Source organism: Tenrec ecaudatus, chromosome 1 (genome assembly GCF_050624435.1).
Source record: "Tenrec ecaudatus isolate mTenEca1 chromosome 1, mTenEca1.hap1, whole genome shotgun sequence".
In the NCBI taxonomy this organism is placed as follows: domain Eukaryota; kingdom Metazoa; phylum Chordata; class Mammalia; order Afrosoricida; family Tenrecidae; genus Tenrec; species Tenrec ecaudatus.
Genome location: NC_134530.1, coordinates 105,913,100 through 105,936,793, shown reverse-complemented (window position 1 = coordinate 105,936,793; position 23,694 = coordinate 105,913,100). Strand labels below are relative to the sequence as shown.

At 41.0% G+C, this 23,694-nt stretch overlaps 1 protein-coding gene across 5 annotated transcripts in view; it reads right to left on the bottom strand.

Annotated features, from left to right (window-relative positions):
* Nucleotides 1-23,694, bottom strand: part of ST6GALNAC3 (ST6 N-acetylgalactosaminide alpha-2,6-sialyltransferase 3) — a 697,085-nt gene that overhangs the window by 147,398 nt on the left and 525,993 nt on the right. The window lies entirely within an intron of this gene.

The following is a 23,694-nucleotide window of genomic DNA, read 5'->3' as shown; positions in this document are numbered from 1 at the left end:
ACTCCAGGCTTGGGCAGAAAGGTCGTTATTGTGTTGTGCACCTGGAATCATATTGTAATGAGGCAAATCACACTCTCTTACAGTCAATGAGGGGGAACAAAAGCACACAAAGTGGAAATTACTCCTGAAAATGACCTGGCTGCATTTCCACACCTGGCTAGCAAAACTTATTTCCATAAATCAAGAAAGTGATGTGGTGGCTTTGTCATACAACCAGGCAGCCCAATCCCATGTTAGCAAACATGCTATTACGGAGCATATGGCACCAGCCCATTAATAGTGTGCCCAGTTGATGAATCCCCAGTGTAGCACACGAGATGTTTACTGATTCCCTGCCTCTCTGCCCCAGGCCACCTCCAAACACGTCAGAAAACATAAAATGTCATCTGTATTTGCATTCAGAAGTTATGCCATATTTACACATGCTAATAAAAACAAAAGCTTGCTTTTTAAAGAAGGGGCGCGCTCCATAATGAATTTTCAGAGAAGCCGGGATGTTTGACATCTTCTGTATACATTGTGAATGCTGAAATAGCAACTGGAGAAACAATGGCTGGCTGGCTCTGGGGTTTCTCCATCCACCCTGGGCTGACAGCAGCTGAGGGCGGACAGCTGTGGTGAGGACCAGTGGACCTGCGGGCCATTCATGTCCTTTCCTAAACAGCTTGGCTTGTGTGCTAGTCAGGGTACTTTGGAGAAATAAATCCACAGAAACTCATGTATAAAAGAGAGTGTATGCTAAGATTATGTGAGCATCAAGAAAATATCCCAACCCAGTGCTGCCCAAGCCCACAAGTCCAACATTAACCCATATGCCCAACACCAATCCACAAAGTCCTCCTCCATCTCACAAAACAGACGCAGACATGCCGACTGCAGGAGGAAAGCCGAGTCAGTGAGTGTGTAAATATCTCAGCACTGGCTGGGGTCTCCACATGGGTGCTCCAGCACCCAGGGCTGCATCAGGGAAGGTCCACGAGGTTTCTCTTTGGGGATATCTTGCAGGAAGTCAGCCTTGCAAGCTGAAGCAGGGAACTGGCTAAGGCAGCTGCACCCTGGTCCAACCATCAGAAAGCAAGAAACCCGAGAACTAGAAAGGCGAAGCTCACCAAGTCATTTATCTCTCTGCCCTTCAATTAACCCCACGTGTGTTTATCGGCCAGGTTGGCACAATAAACTAACTCTGCTTGGACTATTTCTTAGTGTCCAAACCGATGCTTGATGAAACAATTAATGCACTGTCTGGAGAGCCACACTCCAGGGATGCCCCATAATACCTTTGTCCTGTTCTCATCTCTCTGCCTCTTGGTTCTCCTTATTGGAATATTGCATTGGGGGTCAACAAACAGATATGATATTTGGGCTCTGAAAATCATTGGTAATACTGTTAGGAGCAAGTGACTTGTGCCAGTTACATAATCTCTTATAAACTTAAGCGAACGGGTAGAGTCTAGCTTGTCAATCAGGTTATAGCCAATGGTGCATCTGTGTGGGTCTGGCCTTCTCCTGAAGATTCTGGGAACTCCTGTCTTCCTCTCTAGAGGTGGGACACACACTCTCCCTGGAAAACATTTCTGTTGACAAGCCACATTGAGCTACGCTGATGGAACCAGAGCCCTGGAACTAGAGGAGCCAGGTGGAGACTCAGGCCAGTGCTGAGATGCTTCCACCACCACTGGATCCACAAGACTTTCCACCCCCTGGCCTGTCATCTTCCTGTATTCAGCATCATTGCATGTGTTGTATGACTCTGAAGAGGAATTTATAGGCCTATATCAAACCTATGGGCTAATATTAAACTTATGGACTTTATCTGGACTGGGCTGGGATGTTTTCTCAATGTACAATTGCTCTTTTATATAAAGTTCTTTCTTATACAAATATGAATGTCTATGGACTTGTTTCTTTAGTCAACCCAGACTAACACGTGACTAAGCCTCTTTATGTCTCTATTCCCATACCCATAAAATGAATCCGAGTACTTGTCTTGTAAGGGTTCTCTAGGTTGCAAGACAGCGCAACCCGATTTAGGCTATTTTCAGAGGAAAATGAAGAATTTATTGGCTCACAGGGCAAGTGGGGACTACTGACACTGATGTATTTGGCCAAATCAAACTATGAGCTATGGGGACCAGAGCCGCCAATGTTGGGATCAAAAGTCAAATCCACCAGCATGCACAGCTCCTTTCACATCGACTCAGCTTGGTTTTATTCTCTGCTGCTGTGGACACCCTTTCCTTGCCTGACAATGAACATTACCACTCTGAGTCCTAACCTCACACCATTCTAGCATTATTAATCCAGAATCAACCTGTTGGTTCTCAGCTTTCTAATTCAATCACTTAGTGTGTCAGAGAGAACTTCAGATTGGTTCACACAATTCATAAGCTTTCCTTAGGAAGAAGCTGACTTATGAGTCGCCAGGCAATGAGCCAGTCCTTCCCCTGAAACTAAGACACAAGGGAATGGCTAGAGTGAATTACCTGATGGTGTCCAACAAGTCTGTATGACCACTAATAAAAAGGGATATGCTTTGGGGGCACATCAGGCAAAAGAGAGATAAAGAGAGAGAGAGAGGAAAAAGCTGCCACTCTACTAACCTAACACAAATTTTGGGGGAAGGTCTTGGCTGAATAAGCATGGCTTAACACTATAGCTATATGGGCTTGGTAAGCTGTCAAATGTCACATATGAGATTGATCAAACTAATGAAATATTCTAATGATTATTTCTATGTATCATCTGTTCACTTTTCCTCTGCAGATGGAACCTTCCTGGAGCAGTATTAATGACAAGAATAATACTTCACTTTTAATGAGAACCTACTGTAGACCAGGAACTACTCTTCTGAACACTTTACATGCATGAACTGTGAAGTAGGTACTATTATTGTCCCCACATTTTACCTGAATCAACTGATATAAAGAGAGAGAAAGCAAAATGCCCAAAGTCACATGGCTAGCAGGGGAGCCAGGGCCTGGACCTTGGAAGTCTGGTTTCAAAACTTACACTCCATCATTGTGTCTTGCTGTCTCTCAATACTTCCTATGCCAGTATATGAGGAATAACTTGAAGAATAACTAAGATTGTGCAACGTAACTCTGTTCCTATAGCCCGAGGCACTGAAAGCAAATATGTCGCCTTGAAGGTCTACATGCCAGTAGGAGGTGAGTCGAGATAGTGTGGCTGGGTCTGGAGCTTTCTTTGAGTGAATATCATCCACATAATAGTTTTTGAGACTGAATTTGCGCATCATTTTCCTCAAATTTAGAAAAGGTGCCTAATAACTTGTCTGCTGGTTAATCATGCTTGACACTTATATAGTGCTTCACCTTTTAAAATCACTTTAGAATATGTAAGTTCATTAATCCCCACAACATTTTGATGAGATAGGGCAGGTTTCTGAGTCTGCTTCTGCTCTCGCTAGCCTCTAATTTCTAAATAACCCAGTGGATTCGTGAAGGAAGAAAAGAACTGGATGAGCCAAGAAAAGCAAGGAATCGCACAGAGCCAAGAATGACAAGGGATGGAAACGAAATATCTTTCACTGGAAACACAGGGAATCCAGCACAGATAAACCCCTCAGGACCAATATTGAGAGCAGCCATACCAGGAGGGGAAGGGGAAGGTGGGGGCAAAGAGGGGGAACAAATCACAGTGATCTACCTATAACCCTCTCCCAGGGGGATGGACAATAGTAAAGTGAGTAAAAGGAGACATCAGTCAGGGGAAGACATGAACAAATCATAATTTATAAATTATCAAGGGCTCATGAGGAAGGGAGGATGGGGGAGGGAGGGGGAAATGAGGAGCTGATACCAAGGGCTCAAGTAGAAAGAAAATGTTTTGAAAATGATGAGGGCAACAAATGTACAAATGTACTTCACACAATGGATGATGGATATGTGGATTGTGATGAGTGTACGAGCCTCCAATAAAATGATTTATTAAAAAATATCCTTCAGATTTGGAGTAATTCTCCCTTTCCACATAAATTTCCACCATATCATATCCATCCAATAATAATGACCAATTTTCGACTGGTGAAAATGCAAACAGACAGCAATTAGCTGGCTTCTTCAGCTTTCAATGCTGGTGCACCAATCACTTGATTTGATCAAGGTCATTTTCATTGTTAAGCTGTCAAGTTAGAGCCTTTCATGATAGTTTGGCACTTACCTTCCAAGTCCTATGTTCCATCTCAATTTCCACTTCGCTGGAGAGAGATTCACCTGAGATTAAACTCCAGTGTCATTTTTGGTTCAGAATAGATTTCTTCATGCTCTCATGCCCTTGGGCAAACAGTCGCTGCTGGAGTTGATCCCATTGGCACCTAAACAAACATGCTAGTGTCCATGGCTTCTTCACTCATACTCAGATACTGGGATGACATCTGCCTTAGCTCCGGTAGAGGCGCTTATTACCATTCCCAGTGACAGCCCCAAAGGATGAAGAGAGAGTGGTAATGGTCCCAGGCAATAGGGATAAAACACTACACTACGATGCTTTCGAAATTAGTACGGAGATATCCCTATTAATTGTATTGTACCTGCTATCTTCCATCAAGTCATTCCCAGGCACAAGGGCAAAGCCATGTACCATGGAATGAAATACTAACTGGTTCTGTGCCACCTCTACGATTGGTTGCAGATTAGATGGCTGTGATTCATAAGGCATTTGTTGGTTGAGTTTTGGAAAGAGAGTGCCAGGCTAGTCTTAGTTCAGAAGTGCCAGGGAGTCCAGTTCAGCATCACAGCAATCCATGAACCTCTGTTGATAATGGATGAGTGACTGTGAATGGTATGCATTAGTCAATGAACTTAAGTCTCTGAAATGGAAGGCAAGAATTCTACTACTAAATGAACAATATCTTTTCCCGGACAAATAGACTGGCAAGAACATCAGACCCAAACCAGCTGGGCAACCACTGTAGAAATCATCTTATTTTTAGCAAACTTTCATACCTCTTTCTCCGGATGAAACATTACAGGGAAGTTAGTATAGGACAATAGCTATGAGCTTACATTGTATGAGCAGGAAGTCCTGTGTCGTTATTGCTTGAATTAATTATAGACTTGTAACTGTAGACAAGTGGTTGGACCACTCTGGGTACAGTTTCCACGAGATAACACCAGGACCTAACTCACAGAATTGTTACAGGATTAAAAAATTACAATGGCTCATGGATTCAGCCCAATGCCAGGGACATAGCGAGCACCCAGACATAAATATTATTAACGGTCTCCAGGTTTCTTTTGATAGCATCACGCTCAATTTTAAGATGTGATATTGAGGCTTCTTTGAAATGAAAAACTCTGGAATCTTAGATACAATAGCTTCTGAAGTAAGAGTGCATTGTGGTCTGAGTTAACACATAATGCTCTTTATCCACCCAGGCTAGAAAGAGCAACGCTCTGAATCACCGTAATGGCCAGATACTTGCCAGCAGTTAGTAGAGAGTAATGGGGAATGTTGACCTTGGGCGACACCAGAGGATAGATGGTTTGTCTATGATGAACTTGTATTTCCAGTTTGCACCCTTTTCCCATTTCTGGAGATAACATTGTCACCCTATTTTATTTAGGGGCAATTGAGGCCCACCCAACTGCTTCACCAGTCCCAACAAGTAAATGACCACTTTACTGACTCAGGATTCCGGCAGTTTAAGATGCTCAAGGTTACATATGAGGGCATTTGTCCTTTTCCTCTGACCAAATAACTAACCTGAAAGAGGTTTTTCATCATCTTGCGTTAGCTGAAAATAGCAACAAAAATAACCTCACAGTAAAGGGACTTGATAGTGTCTCAGCATATTAACATGGGACATGGCAAAAGATGTGTGTGTGTGTGTGTGTGTGTGTGTGTATGTGTGTGTGTGTGTGTGTGTGAGGTGTGGTGGTGGGGGGATGTTATCAAGTTCATGAGTGGATTTGCATCAGTTCAGGGAAATACAAGTAGTTCCGGTTTTAGAATCCAATCCAGAGTAAAATATGTAAGGACATATTCAAAATACAGAAGGAAGCATTCTACTCGGTGCTCGACACAATGACGCCTGCAGGGGAGAGACTTTTTCCAAAACTACTGAATCTCGGGAATGGGCAATCAGCTTGTCAGCCTCTTGGGTATCTCAGCCTTGGTGCAATGGTTCATAGCAAATCTGTCCCTGATCCAAACACATCAGATTCATCGATGTCTTCATTCTCTCACAATAAAAAAGTCCAAGGCTCCGAGGATGAAAGCGAGCTTTGCTCCTCTGTGTCACCAGTACCACACCCGGGCCTGTGCTGGGGAAGGAATCTTGAAAAATAAGGGATATCTGTCTTACAAGTGTTACAGGTGCTATGTCCAACTTAATCTTCCCTACAAATCAAGAAATCCAGTCCCATGCAAGTCTACTTCAAGTGCTTCTAATAAATCCTCAGCTCGAGCTGTGTGCTGCCTCTGCATCTCACTTCCCATACATCTTCCCAACCCCACACGCTCCTCATGGCGATGCAAAGTATTAAGATTAGGATGGAAATTAGCAACCAGAGAATTCGCTAGACCTCCCGCCCCCACCCCCCACCATCAAGTCGATTAATGACTGCAACATCATAAACAATAAAGCTTAATTAGGACCAAGAGTGTCTATAGTAATTAAATATGAAGGAAGTGTTCAAAAACACAGCAGGAAGAATAATATTTTTAAATCATTTAAATTGCAAATGATGTTATTGACGACTTTTAAACGAAATTTTGGGTTTAGTGGGAGAAAAAAAGTTAGCAGTGGAAGGCGAAGTGTTGACTTCATGACATTTACAGACAAATCAATATTTAGGATGGATCCATTTGCCACCATGAGCAGATGCTCAGGGATGTTACAGAACTAATGGGAGCTGGCCTTAATTTCTACCTCACCGAGTCAATGAGGGGGAAAAAATCAACGTAAAGGATTCCAGAATAATGACATGACTCATTAGTGCTAAGGCCACTTCAAATTAAAGAATTCAACTTCAGTTCCTGGGAGAAGAACGTTATTAATGAGCTTCATCAGGGGCATTTGTAAGGACTGCAGCTGCTCATTTTCTAAGCATAAAGACATGGCTGTAACCATGTTAGGTTGGCCAGACTGATTCTTCAATTTTTTCTTTCTTCCATTTCATGCTTACAGCTCAGTTTGACGACATGGGAGTTGTGCACCTCGTCATCCACTGAGAAAACCTGGGAGTGTGAGGGACGGAACACACAGGTTAAGTGCCAGAGCCAAGAGCATAGCACAGTCTGGCCTCAGAAGCCAGGTCTTTAGAATCCATGGATAGGAAGAGGGAGGACTGAGTCTTCATTCTTCTGAGTTGAATGTTATTGTGAAACAGAGTGGTGGCCACTTCAGAAAACAGTGCAAAAACAAAGGGGCCCAGGGACCCACTCTCGGAACACAGCAGCGGCTAGATTGCAGAGCCACAGTGTGTGCTTGCTTCTGGCATTCGCTCTTTTTCTTTAAATCATTTTTTGGGGGGGACTTGTACATTTCTTATCACAATACATACATGCATCCATATGTGAAGCACATTTGTACATTTGTTGCCATCATCATTCTCAAAATATTTGCTTTCGACTTGAGCCCTTTATAGCTCATTTCCCCCTCCCTCCCCTCATCACCTCCCTCATGAACCCTTAATCATTTATAAATTATTATTATTTGTCATATCTTACACTGTCTGACGTCTCCCTTCACCCACTTTTCTGTTGACTGTCTCCCGGGGAGGAGGTTATATGTAGATCCTCATAATCGGTTCCCCCTTTATACCCCACCTTCCCTCAACCCTCCAGGTATTGCCACTGGTCCTGAAGGGATCATCCACCCTGGATTCCCTGAGCTTCCAGTTCCTATCTGTACCATTGTACATCCTCTGGTCTAGCCAGATTTTTAAGGTAGAATTGAGATCATGATAGTGGGGGGAAGCATTTAAAAACTAGAGGAAAGTTGTATGTTTCATCATTGCTACCCTGCACCCTGACTGGGTTGTCTCCTCCCCACAACCCTTCTGTAAGGGGCTGTCCAGTTGCTTACAGATGGGCTTTGGGTCTCCACTATGCACTCCTCCTCATTCACAATGATATGATTTTTTGTTCTTTGATGCCTGATACCTGATCCCTTCGACACCTCGTGGTCACACAGGCTGGTGTGCTTCTTCCATATGGACTTTGTTGCTTCTGAGCTAGATGGCCATTTGTTTTTCTTCAAGCCTTTAAGACCCCAGACATTATATCTTTTGATAGTCGGGCACCATCAGCTTTCTTCATCGCATTTGCTTATGCACACATTTGTCTTCAGTTATCATATCGGTAAGGTGGGCACCCACTGATATGATTTTTTGTTTTTTGATGTCCGATACCTGGTCCCTTCTACACCTCGTGGTCACACAGGCCGGTGTGCTTCTTCCACATGGGCTTTGATGCTTCTGAGCTAGATGGCTGCTTGTTTATCTGCAAGCCTATAAGACCCCAGATGCTCTATCTTTTGATAGCTGGGTACCATGAGCTTTCTTCACCACATCTGCGTATGCACATATTTGTCTTTAGTGATCTTGTAGGGAAGGTATGCATCATGGAATTGGCACTCACTCTTTAACCTGATAGTATTCTTTCATTTTGAATGCCATTCTATATCATGCCAACTCCAGAGAGATCCCTGTGGAGCTCTGATAATCATTTTTTGATGTTTGGAGGATATGTATGGAGGGAGAGTATTATTTGGAAATAAATCATAGAGAGAATACTCTCATGTAGAATGAAAATTTAAGGTGGAAAGTCTTTTTTTTTAAATCCAGAATGTGAGGACTAGAAGGGATTGGGAAGTTTGTAGATGTGGTGAAGGCTCGTACTTTTGTGAAAGAAAAAAAAAAAACCTTGATTGAGATTATCTCCCACAGCGTGGGAATATTGCCAAGACAACACAGCATTTGTTCATTGATACACGGATGACCCTATCCTTGTTACTCACATCTGAGTTAGCGCAGGAAGGACGGCTCACCTCAATGGAATTTCTTTCCAGTGGTCTGGAGTCATAGGAATTTTATTTTCTAGTACCATTCCATTTCTTCCTACTCTGTGTTTAAATTGCAAAGTATGGCACTCCCTGTTAAAGTTCTTCATGTTGACAGTCTGATAGTCTGATCTATTTTCATTTACTTTTACATTTAAATTCAAAGCCAGCATTTGTAGGTGTCTTCACAACAAGCTGCATCCCTATGGGACATGCTCTCTGGATCCTCTGTTTATCTAAGACTTGGCCTCCTCATTATAATCAGTTAATATTTCAGAGGCTGAATATTTTTCTGAGATTGGAATAGATGGCACTTTGCAGAAAGTCATTTACATTGCTATTCATTTTCTTTCCAGTGCCTTGTTTATGGCTAAAAAATGCACGGATGATTTCATAATGAGAGTACATTATGTAGAAATGGAAATAGAACTTTGAAAGTATAACTTTTACGCGTTAGGTAGCACTTCTCTTCAATTTTCCCTTTCATTTGATTTTTTCTTTTCTAAAGGGAAATATAAGTGTGAGGCAGGAACTTTGACATATATATCATAAATATATGTATATATATACACACATACACATATATATTTTTTTGAGATCTGCAAGAACCAGATGATTAAAGTCCTTCATTTTTAGAGCATTCTCTTAGACAAATCCCTGGAGCTCCAGACAAAATTTTTTTATTATTATTTAAGTTTTGTGAGAGGCAAAGACTATACTGATTCTCCAAAGGAAAAAAAGTTTGTTTCTATTTCTGATTTGTTATTTATACTATTTTATATTATTAAAAACAATAGTGTTTATAATAAAATATATAAATAAGGTAATTGGCCATGCACTTTCTGTGGTCATTTATTTCATAGCTTATTTGACAATAGAATGATGAGCACCTACTCGATGTGGTGACAGGCTATTATATCAAACATAAAGGCAAATAAGAAGTAGCTTTTATGCTTAAGAAGTTTTAAATATAGTCATAGAGACCACAACAATTAGATAACTATAGTAGAATACAGAAGACTTAAAATAATATGGGATTTGTATTTCAAGATGACTTACTGATAGTACTGTTTAACCTCTCTTTCCTTTCAAATTGCTATCGATAATGCATTTAAAGCAAACTGCTATCAAAATAATAAAGGGTCTGGAAACCTGGGCATCCTAGGAGTATACTAAGAGGGATTTGGGGTAGATAGAAATAAGAACGGATTGGCATTCTGTTCTATTCCACATACATGAAAGTAGTTTGGGGTGAGTTAATTCATCTGAGCGAAAAAGGGTCTGGATAGACACACATATACACATAATTAACTGGTTAAAGGCACAGAGATCATAGAAATAATAAGACTTAGAGATGATAAAATTATGAAGAGGAGAGGGGAGATTTTAGAAAATGTAACAGTAATCTGAAACTGCATTATTCCCTGGGATTTTGTGTTGATCCTAGGCATAAATTCTTGGCACATGCACACACACACACACACACACACACACACATATGGCATCCCTGAGTGGTGCAAATGATTTGTTCAATTGGATATTAATTGAACGGTGTGGTGACCCACCAGCAGCTCTATGAGATAAAGGTATGGCAATCGGCCTCCTTAAAGGTTCCAGCCTAGAAGTCCCATTAAGGCACTTCTATTGTCACACGTGGTTGCTGAGGCTATGAGTTGAAGGTGACTCAATGCCACCCAACAGCATATGTATGTATATAATACATATAGAGGGTTAAACAGCTTCTGTAAAGTAGTTGTCTTTATCTCTGGTCCTGGAGTTTGATAGCTAAAGGTCAGGCACTCCAGAAGATATAAAGCTCAAGAGAGTGAGGATACATTGGAATTCATATGGAAAAGCTGGTTCAGGGATAGACTGGCACCTATGCTGGTCTTGCACTGCCTCTGACTTCATCGGTAGTTGTTCTCCTTCTGCATCACAGGCTTGGCTGAGAATTCAGAGCAGCTTGAGGCAGATAAGGGACTGAAGACCTAGCAGCTGCCCCACATTCATGAGACAAGTCAACAGATAAATGGAAATGTTTGTAAGCCTCAGCAACATCTGATGTCTGTGTATGACTTTCCAGGTGGAAAGCAATAAAAATGTCTTCCATTCTCCATTCAAATCACATGTATATGTCTTTTGTGGCCCACTAAAACTTAAAACAGGCATAATAGATAGAAATGTAGTTCAGTTCAGGCCACACGGACAAAGAAGCTACACAGAGTAATTGGATTCAACTCCAGAGATAACATTGCTGTATCTTAAAATGGTAATTAAATTGATTCATAAAAATTGGACCCCATTTACAAACAGAATAAGACAGGTGATTTCAAAGTCAGTCAACAGAAATATTCTAACGGGAAGCACAGAGAACAAAAGGAATAGGGGAGATTCCGTAAGAACTGAGAAAATGAGATGTCGTTTAACATATATTAATCAGTATATCAGAGAGAAGAGAATAAACAACAAAATTGAAGTGATATTGGCCAAACATATTCCAAACTGAAGAAAATACCAATCTCCAAACAGAATTTTAAAGATGGATTTTGTTGTTGAGACACAGCAAAATATATTCAGAAAAACATATACCAATTCAACATGTGCAATTCAGTGACACTGATGACAGTCTTTATGTTGTGCAACAATTCCATTCTGACTTCCTTTACTGAGTGTATTCCTTCCCATTAAAAAAATAAATAAAACAAAACCAAAAAAGCTCTACTCCTAAAGCTTCCTATCTCATCTATTAAATTGCTGGTCACTTTGATCTCATAGTTCTTTGTGCAAAGACCTAGAGTTAGAAAAACAAAGAGAAGAATACACTCAGCATAACAAACTAGAAGAATCACAGGGGAAAAAATCGAACTTCGTGTTCCAACATTAAAAGGTTACATGAGTAAATTATTGAATAATGAAGGAAGCATCCAAAGATGATGGAAAGAAGAAGCAAAGTGTTTGTATTATAAAGACGAGGCAACATTGTACCATCTTGAGAGGTAGCATATGAGCAAGAGCCAGTGGTGCGCAAGAAGGTCAGGCTGCACTGGAAGCATTAGCGACAAATAAGACTCCAGGAATCGATGGAAAACCAATCATTCATTTATAACAAGCAATTTGGAATTTGGCCAATTGCCTGGAAAAGATCTAGATTTGAACCCATTCCAAAGAAAGGTGACCCAACAAAATGCTCAAATTATTTAAAAAGTATATCTCATAGGTATCACGAGAGGCGGCTGTGACAACAAACAAAGGGAATACTTGGTTTTAAGGTCAAGACAGGTGTGAGTGAGGGTTGTGTCCTGTCTCCATACTATGTACTCTGTACACTGAACAAATCAGCAGAGAGCTGGGTTATATGAAGAAGGATTTGGCGTCAGGATTGGAAGAGGGCTTATTAACTCAACCTTGCTCCTGAGCCACAGTTCACTAACCTCTGAACTAGACTATTGTTGACTTTAAGAGACTTTAGAAGATACTTTTGGTTTTCTATTTAAAGATTATCTCTTAGCAATAGTTTCAGGAATTTAGTCCATGGTCCAGAAAATCTAGAGTCCACCAAAACTTGAAATTCTGTTCCATATTTTTACCTTTTGATCAGGATTCTTCTCTACAAACCTTGATTGACATAGCCAGTGTGTTCGTTGGGAAAGATCCTGCTCTTCTGGTCTCATGGCAAAGGAGGAAAATATTTAACTTTTGAAATCACTAACATATATTACTGAAAAAAACTAATCGGAAAAAAGACATGTCATTATCAAATGCTCAACAATAGGATTCTATCTGACTTCTCCATAAAAATGATTGAAATCATAAAACAATGAGATGAAACCTTAAAAGAGCTAAAAATCACTTGCTGTTCAGTGTCATCAAGACAGCTCCAGCTCAGTGCGACACTGTGCAACACAACAAACACTGCCCGGGTCGGCACCATCTTCACTCCTGTTCTTGTACTTGAGTCCCTGGTTGCAGCTGCTGGGTCAATCCATCTTCTTGGGGAACCTAGCTTTTCACTGCACCTCTTCCAAGAATGATGTTCTTCTCCAGGGACTGGTCTCTCCAGAAATCATTTCCAAAGTATATGAGACCAAGTCTTGCCATCCTTGCCTCTAAGGAGCACTCTGACTGCACTTCTCCCTAGACCTATGACTTTGTCCTTTTGGTGATCCAGGGTAAGTTCAATATCATTTCCCGTAATCATGGTTCAAATGCATGGGTTCTTTTTTAGTCGTCCTTATTCAGTGTACAACTTTCATTGCATATGAGGCCATGGAAAATATTATGATTTGGGTCTGGCACACCTTAGTCTTTAAAATAACATTCTTGTTTTTCAACACTTTGTAGAGGTCTTGTGTAGCAGAGTTACCCAATGCAATGCACCTTTGACCTCTTGACTGCTGCTTCCATGAGCATTGATTTTGGATCCAAGCAAGGAAAACTCTTTAACAACTTCAATGTTTTCTTCATGTACCATGATTTTACTTATGGGTCCCATTGTGATGATTTTAGGTTTGTTTACACTTGACTTATAATAATATGAATCTATAATTTTGCAAATTCTGATGGCACCGTAGTTAAGTGCTAGGCTGTTAATCAGAAGCTTGGTGGTTTATATTCACCAGCTTCTGCTTCCCTAAAGACCCCAGGGTTAAAACCCTCTGAACCAGTTTTATTCAGTCCTATGTAGCTACTATGTGTTGGAATTGACTTGATGGTGATTTTTTGTTTAATTCTCTGTCTGTGCTATGTAATGAAAGCATAAAGCTGAAAGAAGACATTCATAGAAAAATTAAAGGAATTCGTAGTGGGTAATACTGGGTGAAAAGAAATATAAATGTGAGTTTTCAGATCAAGGAAAATGACTATAGAAGGAATACTGGAATTGTGTGAATATTGGAACTGAGAGCAAAACAAAGATTAATGTGTTGGCATACATAACCGACTATTGACACTATTAAACAAGAATAGTTTGTCTTGGAAATTAAAAATATATAAAGTATTCAAGTACAAGACAACAATGCTAAGGGGCCAATGGAGTTCAAGCATTCTAAGCAGCCACGGTTTTCGTGACTAGGCAAAATTAGGAAACTGAGCTAAGTTGTAGCCCTCCAGAGATTCCTATTGTGACCTTCGAGCCATTAAAGCAACTGTTTAAAATTTTATGCAAATAAGACAATAGATGAGGAAAATGAGAAGAAAAAAATCATTTAATGAATTCAAAAGAAGACAAAAGGAATAAAAAGAGGTAGGCCAAAGAGTAAACAAATAATAAGGCACACATAAGTACATAAGTATATCTGTAAGTATATTTATAAATAGATAAAATATCACAAGTAAAATATTAAAATGATCAGTCTAGATAAAGATACGTGTGTGTACGCGCTTACAGCAGCACACTGCACCATGTAAATGTTAACCAGAAAGACCTCCAAATAGGTGTGGCTGTGTTCATCTCAGAGGAGCATTGAGGCTGTCGAAGCACTGTTAGCGGTGAACAAGGTAGTATCATACTGAGATTATGCCGATGCGCCACAAGGATCAATTCTAAATTCAAATTCACTCGGTGAACAAATACTGAAGGCTTCATATTTATAAGCTGTATGAGTAGAGAGAGCCTTCAAAGTAAGTGACTGGGGCCTGAGGAGCCCGCATGAGCGAGCCACGAGCTCAGTCGCTCAGTGACGGCTAGCGGAACAGATGCACGCGTGTCCCCTCGGTGCAGAGCAGCTCCCTCGTATGTAAGGATTAAGTTACAATTATGCTTTTCTAGATTGAAAACGATGTGAAACATCTCTAAGACCTCTTAAACTCTCATTAAAAGGACGCTACTTAGTTCTGTGCGTCTCTTCCTAGGCCTAGTCTCTAGGACGGAAGTTCCTGCTATGAGGACTTTTTTTTAACGAGGCCAGGAGATCTTCTCATTTGTGCTGAGCAAACCAGATGTCACTAACAATATGTTTCCATCATGATCCTCATGTACAAACAGGAACAAACTTCAGAAAATCACCGAAGAGATGATGGACATCACTGAATGTCAAAGGCACTCACTCCACAAGCGGAAGTGACACGTAGGGACATGAGCGAGCAGAGGGAGCAGGGGGCTACCCAGCCTACCCTTTGAGCCACATTCCTATGTATGCCACTGGACGGCTCAGCAGCTCCCTTACAACATGGGAACGATGATGAAAGCAGCTGCCTGCTCGAAAACTACATGGTCAGTGGTATTGGGAATTAACAGCACAGTCACTATACATTCAGTAAATCCACACAGAGGCGAACCAGAATAATGCGCTGAAAGAGCTAATGAGAGATTCTTCTAGAAACCAGTACTACTCAAGGCCAGAGATAAAGAGTATGAAGAAAGAGATGAGTCAGGAGAGAAAGAATCCCACACTCGGTGCCAATCAAGACGAAGGAAACAGTCAGATAGAGCTCTGTGATCTGGAGTGGTGCTGTTAATAAGCAGCCAGGAGCTATCAATGGGTATTCAAATGAAAAATAATTACAATGTAATAAAATTGAAAATGCAGTTGCCTGGCATACTGTCCACATGTCAAATGTTCAGTAGCCACAGGTGACAGGGAGATGTCATTTTGGGCAGTGAAGGGAAGAAAGATTATTTACACAGGAACTAACGTCATTCTCTTCATCAGAACACGCAAGTGTACACAAATTGTGGAACAATGTTTTCGAAGTTGTGAGGGAAGATGGCATTCAACCTATAATTTTATATTAAAAAATCATCTTGTGGATATGAAGACTGAGTTCACACAGAACTAAGGATACTCTCCCTCAGGGACTCTGAAAAGAAGACTGGAGGATATGCTCTGAGAAAAAGAAAAGAAATTATTAAAAAAAAAAAGAATGAAGATGTGAAACCCATAGGGAAAAAAGCAGTAGATTATCAACAAAACCTAATAAGTCTAAAATATCAGGTATTAGGATTGTAAAGCTTACAAAAATTTCTAAAGAAACAACACTGAAAGGGAAGGTGGGGAACTGTTCAGGCCAATAAACTGATTATAAAATTCTATTAAATTTAAAGATTTACATGGAAAATTTAAACACATTTAAAATAGGAACTCTTCCTGATATGATAAATTCCATTTATTCAACTCTTCTTTCGATATTGGCTAGCTATTGAAGCACAACCCAAAGAGTTGAAGCAAAAAAGAAATATCCTGTAGCCATTAAACGCAAGCAGTTTAAGCAAGAAAAATGTTATGCATGCACTCATACACAGGCACACAGATACGTCCGCCTAGTGCATGGACCCCTGTCATAATCATGAGACCTGAGAAAGCTGGGGCTCAACAAGGTTACCTTGTTCTTCCTGGTCTCAAAGTTTCCCACCTTCGATAGAGTGCAGTTTCCCTACTTTTCTATTTCTCTCTAGCAGTGGGAAGCAGTGGAGTTGTCCTTCCTGACAGGTTTCCACCCCCAGAGTGCTGGTTTCACAGGTACTGTACTCATTTACTCGCATAGAGCCCATGGGTGACACACAAGCTTACGTGGCAATCAACGGACGGGCTGATCGTTTGGGCTGACCCTCCAGCACCTTAAGGATCCACTCACTGCCGTCGAGTCAATTCGGATTCATAGAGAGCCAACAGGACAGGGTAGAGCTGCCCCTATGGGTTTCTGAAACGGGTACGCTTTCTATGGTCGGTTTCATAATGCCGACCTTGTGATTTAGCAGGGCAACGTGCGAGCATGATGCCACCAGGGCCACTGACTTAGAAGGAAGGCCTCGCGAAGTTCTCTCAAGAGGTCACAGCATCGAAAACCACAAGGAGCGCTTCTACTCGCACACGTGATGCGTTGTGAGTAACTCCACAGCAACTGTTAATGGTTTTGTGTGTGTGTACTGGTTTGTGTTACATAGATATATTCAAGAGATATATTTTAATAGATTTTTAAACTAGCTGGCAGCATAAGGTTGAGAGAGTATAAGGTGTGAGTTTTATTCAAAGGACATGCATGTGTCTGTACAGGAGTAGAACAAAGGAATAGACTTACTACACAGAGCAGTGTGGGCTGGAAGGTTCAATAGAGGCAGACTTTCATATTTATTTTTACTATGCTATTTTTTCTGTATTATTAAAGTCCTCTACTATAAATATAGAAACTTTGAATTATGAGTTTTTCTCTCTACAAACACCGGTAAAGAAAAGAAATTATGTTATGGGGCACAGAGGAAGAAGAAACTAATTCCAGGGAATAATTCGACTTTGGGGTGTAATATACGGCTGCTGCCCGCCTGGAGGTTGAGGGAAGATAAATATGTCTCCAATGGCCACGGCACACAGGACAGACATCCACAAGCAAAGTGAAAGCAAATTGCAGAAGAGTCATGAGAGAGCTATCATTTCAAATGTGTTGCCCAATAATTCATTTTGTTCTAACACTTAATGTTGAGAGGAAAATTAAATTCATTTGAAATCATTTATTCATATCCCTAAACTGAACAGCATGTTGACTTTGATATTCACTCCAACTACAGCCAAGAGGCCTTCGATGTGAAGCCCTTTCCATGTCTAAGCGCCCTCAAATCACCCACGATGGCATTTCCACGCCCTGAATGACAGGACAGCATGTTTCCCGCACAGCTACATCAAACTTAAAAAGCATTTGCAGAATAGCTTTTAGTGCCCAGTAACGTGCAAGGGGCTGACAAGCAGAAGATTAAAAAAATAAAACAAAAGACCCACAGATATTCTTACTCTGAAGAATCTTCACATCTCCTGGCAAAAAGAGACCTAACTACTTGTCTGTGCTCAGGGCATTGTGGGAGAAAACACTCGGTAGGGTAGGGAGTGCAGGGGAGGGACGATTCTGAGAAGGAGCTGACATTAAGGCAATGCCTGAGTAACAGTGGGAGTCAGCTAGGGGAAGACCTGCAACAGGCCGAGTTCCTACAGGGAAGCACAACCCACTCTATCCACACTGTAATTGGTTAGAGAGGGTGGGGTAAGAGCAAGGTGGAATTGGTTAGAGAGGGCGGGATAAGAGCAAGGTGGAAATGAAGTCGGCAATGTGGATAAAGCAGAATATGAAAGGTTTGAATACAGAATTAGGTCTTCATAGTTAAAGAGAATTTTAGTATACACTCTTACAGGTTCTACTTTGGTCAAGATTTGATGAGTTTGGGGGTTGTGAGTTACATTTACTTTTTTTTCTCCAAATAGCTTTATTGGCATATAATTCACATATCATACATACAATTCAAGAGTTCAGTCACATGAAAGGTTTAATAACCATCACCACAGTTTTAGAACATTTTCTTCATTCTTGTACTCACCGTTATTAACTCCCCATTTCCCCCAACTTCCCTTGCCATACTCCCAAAGAACCACTCACTAATCAAACCAGTTACTGTCTCTATAAATTTACCTATAACTGTATTCCATAAACAGAAAAGCATTAAAAAGGCTATCTATGGACATTCTGTACGACAGCAGAGCTATCTAAGGACATCCCTGGTCCATAGAGTAACATTTACAGTGGATCACTCTGGCATAGAACAAGAAGAGGAGGGAAGAAAGAAATATTGTGAAAGATCTTGTCCTCAGTCACAAGAGTAGGGAAGAGAAAGCCATCGATGGCTCTATGGTTAAATCCTTGCCATTCATGACAGAAATACTTATGTCAGTTATGCTTGACATAAGTACACATTATGTAACTAAGACTAATAGATCCCCAAAAATCTGTTCCCAGATCTTGACATTTTCTGCTCCAACTCCTGGACAATCCTTCCACTCGTGTCCTTTTCTCTGGTCACGCAGCTCGTGCGATTGTCCCTGTGATAACGTCAGGCAGGATGCGTACTACCTCCGGCTCTGGACTTCCGGACAGCTTTGTCTTCTCTTACCTGCGCTGCTTTCTTTTTGTGATTCCTACCATGATGTTTCCCAGCCTCACTTAACCACAATATTAGAAGTGATCATCTCCTATTAATAGGAGGCATGATTTCCTTGAATCCCTCTTTTTTCCCCTCAGAGACCTCTGAAAGTTGTCAGAGCTATGATCTGAGTGCAAATTGGGTAACAACTATACTTCTGTGCAAATCCCCTCCCAATGACGTTATCTTCCATTTTGTACTCATTTGTATAGCAGATTACTTTAGCCTGTGCTGAGTGAGAAAAGCTATCTTCTTAGATCACCTGCATTCAAATCATTTCACACTGCTATTTAGAAACAAAGACACAATGGATGCGTGGATGAATTGTGATAAGAGTTGTAAGAGCCCCCCATAAAAAGATTTTTAAAAAATGATGGCAACAAATGTACAAATGTGCTTGACACAATGTATGTTGTATGTATGCTGTATGTGTGTATGTATGTATTGTGATGAGTTGTGTGAGCCCCCAATAAAATGATTTAAAAATAAATATTGTCTTTCCTTGACCAAGCTTAAAAAATGCTAAGCTGTGTAAGACTTTAATTTTTAAATTGTTGGCATGTCAGACCTAGAAAGTTCTACCCTACTCAGTAAGGAATATATTCTAAATGTGTACTGTCCTTATTAAGTTGAATCTCTGGGCTTACATATAGTCTGCATTAGCAATTTCAGGATTTTTTATGTGCCCCCCTGTCTGAATAAGAAATATACCTAGAGTCTCTGAAATCTGCTGAAAAAGTTTTAAAATTTTCAAAAAGATAAAAGTAACATTGAAATTTTTTAAAGTAACACTTTAAGCTGTAATATTTTGCAGCAAACAATGGAAAGATTGAGTAGAGACACTATGCTTTGTGCTACCTAATGCTTACTGAGATGTTTGAGATGTAGTGCAGCCCCTGGCTGGTTCCTGCTCTATATTCTCTCTCTCTCTCTCTCTCTCTCTCTCTCTCTCTCTCTCTCTCTCTCTCTCTCTCTCTCTCTCTCTCTCTCTCTCACACACACACACACACACACACAGAACTTCTTTCTGGACCCTCTTCAAAATCCCCCATTCAGCAACACAGATGCTTCGTGAGCATACCTTTGGATGCTAAGTTTCAGCACTCCTGGGGCCCAGGTGGTAGACTTCAACCATAGTGGAACTTACCTAAATCTCCTTGGCAACTCACAGGTTAGGTCAGTGCTTTCCAAAGTGGGTGACACTACCCCTAGGGGGTGCTGGAATAATCTGGGTTGAGGGGGAGGCTGCCAAAGCAGATGCCTACACTTCGTCCTCTGCCTCATTCAACTTTCACATGCATATGAGGTGATTGAAAATACCATGACTTAGGTCAGATGAACATTGGCCCTCCAAGAAACATCCTTGCTTTCCCACATTTAAGCGGTCTTGTGCATTAGATTTATCCAGCGCAATGTGTCCTATTGTCTCGTGACTACTGCTTGCACAGCCTTGACAGCATAAGGAAGACTGAAGAAGCATTGAAGCAGTTGAAAGATGGTCTGGCAAGTAACACTGAAAGTACTTGGAAGTTGTACAGACAGAATGCTCCTTAGAGGCAAGAATGGCAAGATACTTTGTCTCACATACTTTGGACATGGGACCAGGGGAGCCCAGTCCCTAGAAAAAGACACCATGCTTGGGAAGCCAAGGGGCAAAATGAAAAACAGGGAAAACTCTTGACAATATGGATTGGTACAGTGGCCATAACGTGACTCAAACTTAAAAACAATTGTGAGGATGTATCAGGATCGGATATTTTATTCTATTCTAACAACAACAGCATGTTTTATCCTGGATGATGGGCTATCATGCAGAAACTTTTAATTATGGCATGGGGGGGGGGCTTACGTAATTTTTCCTGGAAAGGGGCTGTAGGCCAAATAAATTTGGGGATCTGTGGATTAGAGAGTTAAAGCTTAGCCGCCCCAACAAGTCCCTCTAATGGTACGTCTACTAATCAAGGGACAGTGCGAGGAGCCTACACGACATGAGAATATTTTTAATGTCCTCTGTTATCGAGGATATGAAAATAAAAATGCTGTGGAATACTTTTTCACAACCACCAATCCATAGCTCCAGGAGCCCACTGGGAGCGCAGTTAGTAGCCCATGGTCCTTCCCGCCCGAGCACTTGCAGGAGAAAGACATGGCGGTCTAAAGCTCCCGTAAAGCTTGGAGACATTATGGGACTGTTCTACTCTCTCTTATGGTGTCACTACGGGTTCGAATTGACTCAATGGTGAGGATGTTTTTCCTTCTAAATCCATCACCCATTGCCATTAATTCAATTCCTAGTCACAGCAACTCATGACCTGGTGCCATGAGGTTTTCTTTTATGGCTGTTCCTTTTAGGTAGTAGATTACCAGGCCTTTTTTTTTTCTTCAAGGTTCCTCCGATCAGGCTAACACCACCAAATTTGGGGCTCATAGACCTAGCCACACCTTCCAGGGACTCCTGTACAGGCTTAGCACATTTTATTGTGCTTCTAGATCATGTTGTTGTGGTTATTGTTTCCTAAACAATTGAAGGTTTGTGAAAGGTTCACATCCAGCAAGATTATCAACACCCTCTGAGCTCACTTCAGCTGCATATCCCATTGCGGTAGTTATGTACTCGTCTGTCAGTTTGAAAGGATTAAGAGTGAAGGGGTGGAGTCTAGCCTGCCAATCAGGTGATAGCCATTGAGGTTTCTGTGTGGGTATGACCTTCCCCTGACGATTCTGGGAGCTACTGTATTCCTCCTTGGAGACGGGAGACACACTCTCTCTATCTCTGCTCACCCCCTTGGAGACTCTCTACTGACAATGCTCATTCCCCGCAAGACATTTCTGAGGAGAAGCCACCTGAAGCTACCCTGAGGCAGTCAGAGTTCTGGAGCAAAAGGAACCATTTGTAGACCTGCCAGCGCTGAGGTGCTTATGCCACTGGATCCACAAGACTTCCAACCCACTGGCCTGTCATCTTCCTGCATTCAGCATCATTGGATGTGTTTAGTGAATCTGAAGAGGGCTTTATAGATTGGTAAATGAACATATGGGCTAATATCAGACTTATGAACTTGATCTGGACTAGGCTGGGATCCTTGATATTCAATTACTCTTGTATGTAAACTGCTTTCTTATACACATGAGAGTCTCCATGAAATTGTTTATCTAGTCTACCTAGACTAACACAAGCATCTTACAATATTTCCCACTGCTTCATAATATGACTTCACACTTAATATACTAGAGTAGAGTACAAACATAACTTTTATAAGCACTGGAAAATGAAAATATTTGTGTGATTCACTTTATTGTGGTAGTCTGGACTGAACTCATACTATCTCTACAGTTTAACAGTGTATAAACACACATTGATACATGTTTGCATGATTGTGTATGTGTATAGATGTGTATGATGCATATCTACTGTATGCAATCAAAAAGAAGAAGAATTTAAAGGTGGCACATTAAATATCAAGACAGAAAGATGTGCTGATAGAATTGTAAAATGGTATCGCCATTTTGGAAAACAGTAGTGCAACTTCTTAAAAGGCTAAACATTGCACTGTTATATGACACAGTAATTTCACCTGTAGGTAGATCCCTAAGATAAAGGAAAACTCGTGTTCACTCCACTTGTACACAAAAGTTTATAACTGCATTATTCAAAACAGCCCCAAAGTAGAACCATCCCAACTGTCCGTCAACTGGTAAATAGAAATACAGAATGAGAATAAACAAAGAAATAATAGAACATTGTTGGACAATAAAAAGAAATGAAATACTTTTGTAAGATACAAATAAATACACCCTGAAAGCATTATGCTAAGTAACAGTCAGACACAAAAGGCCACATGTTATATCCCGTATATACTCATGTATAAACCGAGGTTTTCAGCACATTTTTAATGCAGTTTTTGTGGTAAAATTAGGTGTGTTGGCGGATATTCGGGCCGGCTTATACTCGAGTATATATGGTAATTTCATTTATATGCAACTTTCCAGAATAGACAAATCTGTAGAGATACAGAGGCGTCCTGATGGCATAGGGGGCTACACATCGTGCTGTGAACTACAAGGTCAGCAGTTGAAAACCAGACACTTCTTGAGAGAAAGATGAGGCTGTCTGCGCTTGTAAAGAATAACAGTCTGGAAACCCCACGGGGACAGTTCTTGTCTGTCCTTGAGATCCTTGTGAGTCAGAATGGCAATGAGCTGGAGCGACACAGAGATAGAAAGTGATTGCCTACCATGTACATATATTTATATGACAATACACTGACATATTTAGACAGATTTCGGGCCTCTGCTCATACCCTTCGTCAATACAAGAACACTTTCTTTTAACAAATTGGCATTCTCTGATGCTCACCCTCCTGGCACAATCACTGAAGAACAAGTGGGTGCATAAGCAAATGTGGTGAAGAAAGCGATGGAGCCTGCCTATCAAAATATATAGTGTCTTGGGTCTCAAAGGCTTGAAGTTAAACAAGTGGCCATCTAGCAAAGAAGCAACAAGCTTGCATGGAAGAAGCACACCAGCCGAGGTGTTGTCGGCCTGGGTAACATCAGAAGATGCATTACAAACAAACAACAAACAAATAAAAAAACATATTGTTGAGAACAAGGTAAGTCGGAGCAGAGACCCAAAGCCCATATGTAGACAATAGGACATCCTTCCACAGAGGGGACATAGGAAAGAGATGAGTCAACCAGAGTGCAGTAAAGCACCAATGAAACACACTGAGGTAAACACACGTGGGATTAATTGAAGGGTGGAGAGATA